The sequence below is a fragment of the Rhopilema esculentum genome, chromosome 16, assembly GCF_057945365.1.
Source record: "Rhopilema esculentum isolate cy_ngs chromosome 16, ASM5794536v1, whole genome shotgun sequence".
NCBI lineage: Eukaryota > Metazoa > Cnidaria > Scyphozoa > Rhizostomeae > Rhizostomatidae > Rhopilema > Rhopilema esculentum.
The window spans coordinates 10,304,190-10,309,397 of record NC_142830.1 but is presented as its reverse complement, the minus strand read 5'-3'; the positions used below and the strand labels follow the sequence as shown (position 1 = coordinate 10,309,397).

Sequence of the window (5,208 nt, the reverse complement as noted above, 5' to 3'; positions counted from 1 at the left end):
CGAAATAACGCATGCGCCAGTATCTTCATGGAAATCAAATACGTCACCGATGATTTCCCGGACTCAGGATATCCCCTTCCAGTCCAGTTTGTTCAGTTTAGTAAAGTTTAAAATTCTGTTTCATACAAATGCCATAACCAGATTTTTGTAGAATGATTTAAAATTAAAAATCATAAAAGTGCGATAAGGAAATATAGACTAATAAATTAACAGCTTCAATGCTCAATGGATAAGTATCGAAGAGAGAGTACGCGACATGTTCAGTCAGTGGAGGATTGACTAAGTCTCTGATAATTGTATTTATTTTATCTAAAGCGCAATATCAAATTCCAATAGTAAATTGCATACGACCTAGAAACATAAATTAACAGCATGCAGTACATCTCTAATAAAAGCAACGGTTGCAAATAACAAACAGCAGTGTAATATATGCATATAAAACACAACAAAACTGTTTTTATTGGTTTTTGCAACAGACTCGGTATTAATGTGTATGGGCAAGTATTTTCGGGTTGCATACTCAACGCTTTGTTCTGAATTCTGCTTATTATTGCTGCAGCTTATTTCTAGAGAAGTGAGAGATTTTTCTGCTCGATATCTTGGCATGATATCACAATATGTCGATGAGCCTGTGTTCTACAAGAATCGAATCCTGTTTAACATAGGTTCTAGAAAAGTCTATCTTAAGTGGCAACATGATTCACACTCAAATTGAACGCTGGGATGACCAAAGGGCAAGATGCAGGCTTCAGTAAAGAGAGGGTATTTGAAAAGTGATTCCTGGCTTCTACTAAATCTTCAATAACTCTCATTTTATTTCGATTTTCTTTAATAATTACATTATTTCAATGAATCTCTTACAAAAGATTGAAGTCAAGGTCACTTTTATAAAAGAGTACACCCTCTTGAACCCCCTCCTCATCAGAGGGCGAGAGGGGATGTTGCCCCCGCGCCCCTCTCTTCGACGTCCCTGACACTCAACCAGAAAATGAATTTCATTTTCAATACTACTAGACTTACACATGTCGCAGATTCTTTTTATACCTTCAATGGTTGATGGAATATTTTAACAAACCCTGGTTTGCTATAACTGGCGATTGGAATTTTTCCATTTCAATTTTGGTTGCTCACTCAATTTTGGTTGTTCAATTTGGTTGTTCAATTATGGAATTCACTGACTCATGAAGATTTTGTTAGGTTTTTTAAGAGAATTTTCTAAAAAAAACTTTGCATTGATTCGCACTATTGGTTTTCTTAAAATAAATATAGCAAGTAGAAATTCTAATCTAGCAATTTCTGGTACTAACTATTAATTCGACAAGGAAGTTTCCTCAAGTGGTTTCCCTAATCAATTGAAGTTCTTACATTGGAAAGAGCCAATTGACGTCAAACATGACGTTAGTAAGTACAAGGAGCCAATAAGCGGAACTACGAGGAACATCTTTGGAATAAACCAAGTACCAAAGGCTCTAATAATTCAAGAAACGTTTGATAAAAAAATTGCAAAGTTGTAGAGAATCAGAATTTTAGTTGAAAAACTTAAAATATGCATATTTTGGGTATAATTCACCAGGTAAACTTGTAGATAGCCTCACGCTCTCCCATTTACACAGGAAACGATAAGGTGCAGGCACGCCGGGAGGGGGGGGGGGGGGCTGGGGCTGTAGCCCTCCACTTTTTCACCAAAGTATGCTATCAAGGTTGTGGCATCAAAGGTAGTGGTGGCAACCTACGTAAGGAACCTGCCCACGTTTCTAGAGCTATCCCCTACCACTCTAAAACACCCCTGAGATATGGTGTCATTAGTTCCAAGCTGCTCAACCCACCACCTTGTGCAGAATCATTCTTGCTTTACCTTCGACCATCTTTTTTTTAAATTGACTTGCCCAACTGCTCCTTCCTTTCAAAGCTAAGACAAGAAACTAAAGGAGAAACTTTAGGCACCACACAAAGCACCAAAACTACTAAGCAGTTCATTCGTTTCCTAATTCCTAGAAATTCAAACAACATGACATTTGATTTGGCTAGAGTTTTTCGGAATAAATATGCTTACTTGACAAAAGTATTAGGACGATTAATAAGAGAATGAGAAGCAATAAAAAATTTGGGTCTAGCGTTTCATTTGTTTGCTGAAACTGCAAGTCAGTTTGGTTGCAGCAAGTCTACGACCCATGTTATTTACAAAAACAATAAGTTAACAAGGCAGACAAAAATTCAAAGAATGGTAGGCCAGAACAAGCCGACTATTAGTTGGGTCTAATGACGTCAGCAAGCTGGCGTTGTGTATAAATTCAATTAATGCTGAATATTTTGTCAAATTATTTGTGGAAAGCGCCCAAGCAAATACGGAAACAAGTAACGATTCTTTGCAAAGACCATTCATTTCTAAGCAAGACAATCCAAAAACAAAAACATCATGGTCTTTCAATAACCCAGTCAAAGTCAAAGCCTTGATGTAATTGAAAACAACTAGCTTTCATAAAATAATCCAAGAAATGAAATCTTCTAAGGCCAAAAGTAATCTCTTTTAGGATTTTCTTTAGATTTCCTCCTGTATCCGAAGATATTTCGTTGCAAAATAATTTCAGTGAGTTTCAATGCAAATGGTGGCTGCCCAGTGGCGTACCCAAGGGGGGGAACAGGGGGGTCCGGACCCCCCCCCCCACTTTTCTAAAGTATGGTTCTCGAGATTTGTCCAAAAACGATGTAAAACTCATGGGGGGGGGGGTAGTATACTGTATGCTTGTGTCAATAACAATTGTAAAATACTTTGCTATTTACCGTAGCTAAAATGAATCAAACAATGGGGGAACATTTTGCAAAAAGGGCGTTTCCCCACATTTGCGAGTGTTTGAAGGGCGTGGTCCAAAAAAATTTCTCCAGACCCCCCCACTACTACAGCCCTGGGCAGGGGCGAAACTTCACTATTTTCATTAGGGGGGTATGAAGCTTGGATGCCCGACGAAAGGGCGTGGCATGCTTGATGAAAGGGCGTGTCATACATGAACTTCATTTTTAGAGCACACCGCCTCAAGGGCTGAAATCATCGGGAAGCCCGAGAGAGGGTCTTTAGACTCAGGCTGTTTGTTTAAAGTCAAGAAATATGCCTCTAGTTTTTCTGGTGTTGGCTATAAACATTTGTTTCCGAAAAGCAAGCATTTGTAAGGCCTGTCTTTTCTATAAGATAGTCTTCACTTTCTAAATCACCTAGCTATTAAAAGAGCAATTCAAAAAAGAGGATTGAGGTAGGGTCTCAATTTTATCAAAGTGGAACACCAAAACAAAACACGGAATTTAGAAACAGCTACGCAGATTACATTGTTTCAACAAAAAAGAGCTTCAGTTGCATTTTCTAAATTTCATTTTCAATTTTCGGTTGCTCCGGAAGCAATTTCAACATTATTAGACGCCCAAGCACAAAGTACGTATCACTAAATTCACCAAAACAAAATCCCTCAAGCAAAGGAAAGTTTTTTATTGGAGGTATTTTACAGGTATTCCTATCATTAAAGCTCAATTTTTGTGTTTTCGTAATCATGGATAATGTTCAGAAATAGAATAAACTCGAAAGTTTTTTGCAATTTAAATCTTAGCTACATACAATTTCTTGATAAATTTTATATTATTTCCAGCTTGAACTGATTAAAACTTTCTGTTACTTGTTACGGTTATTCGAATTTCTTTAGTTAAAATACTTTGGCGTCTGTATGACCATTTTCTAGCGAAGGGTGCAATACTTTCGAACTGTAAATGTAAAACTTTAAGATAATTTTGGGGCATAACTCCTTATGAATGTATGATGAATGTTTCATACATTTTGAAAAGAAAGTATTGATTGACTTTTCTCAACAAAGTATTCCGAGATGGTATATCCTTCATGCTTTGATTTATGATGCTTCTAAAACTGTCAGTGTTCCATGGGCTCCGAGGCAGAATGGAATCACAGCAAAAGATTTTGAAAAAAGCTCTCTTGTTTTGCAAAAAGTAGGGGGGAGGGGTATGCACAGTGTTCATTTCCTTCTCGCATCAAACACACTTTACTTTCCGTCTATACTTTCGCTGTCGATCAATACTTCAGACTTCATCTCGAGACGAAGATAAACATATGCGCGTCGAGCTAGAGACGAAAGCGCTGATCGGTGGACGAAAGACAGAAATGTATATATGTTGCTATTCCTAGCCTCGTTTCTGTTTTGTTTTCCCAACTGGGAGGAGATTGAAAAAAAGATGGGGGAAATGACCACAAATTCAAAAACCAAGCTAGGGCAAAAAGTAGCAATAAAAGTCCGACCTAAAGAAAATCTCCAGATTTGCCCGACAGATACACTGGCAGCCATAAATTTGCCCGACAAAATCTGCTTTTTTTAAGATTGGGGGGGTGCAGCACCCCCCATACCCCCCCAGTAGTTTCGCCCCTGGCCCTGGGTACGCCACTGTGGCTGCCTAGATTGGAGGTCATCTGACAAAATATAGAATAAAGCAAATGCTACTTGTCTAAAAGTATATTTTCTACAATTTATTAAATTTATGTTTATTTTTACAATCGGGTAAAATTGCCATCGAAAATCTCAACCAGCAACCTCGTTATGTTCCACCGATTTTATATGTTTTTCTTTGAGCAAAGGATTAACAACATTTGCTTCGAGACGATCGTCCTGATACTTTTGTCACGTAAGTGTATGTCCACTTGGGAATAAATATCATGCAAACAAAGCATCTGATACATTTCGAAAAATTTTGATAGCAAGAAGATCCAAAACGACAGAAAAGAGTCTATTATACAATTGGATTCCCAACAAATTTACTCAAAATCAGATAGCAACTTGTTTTAAATTGAACCGTAAGTCATGTTACCTCAGAGGAAAAAATATAATTTGATTTACATTGTAAAACATTTACATAGTCAGAAAAAACATAATTTGATTTACACAGCAAAGCGCACGATGTGAAATTTTTAAACCTGTTCTCTCTACCAACATATACTTCAACTATATTGTCTCCACCATAAAATTTCTCCATTTGCTGCACTTTCTCAACTCTGTAAACTCAAATTTCGTGGCCAAATACACTCATTTATTTAAGAAACAAGGTCGATGATGAGTACTCCAGTTTCTTAATGTTCTTGAAATTTCAATACTCATTGTTTCTTAATTATGAAGTTATGAGTGATGTTATGAAATGTTCGTGACCTTTTTTGTCACGTCAAAA

General features: G+C 37.2%; 1 protein-coding gene across 1 annotated transcript in view; it reads left to right on the top strand.

Annotated features, from left to right (window-relative positions):
• The window catches only part of LOC135682338 (aladin), a 310,265-nt gene that overhangs the window by 97,604 nt on the left and 207,453 nt on the right, over window positions 1-5,208 (top strand). The window lies entirely within an intron of this gene.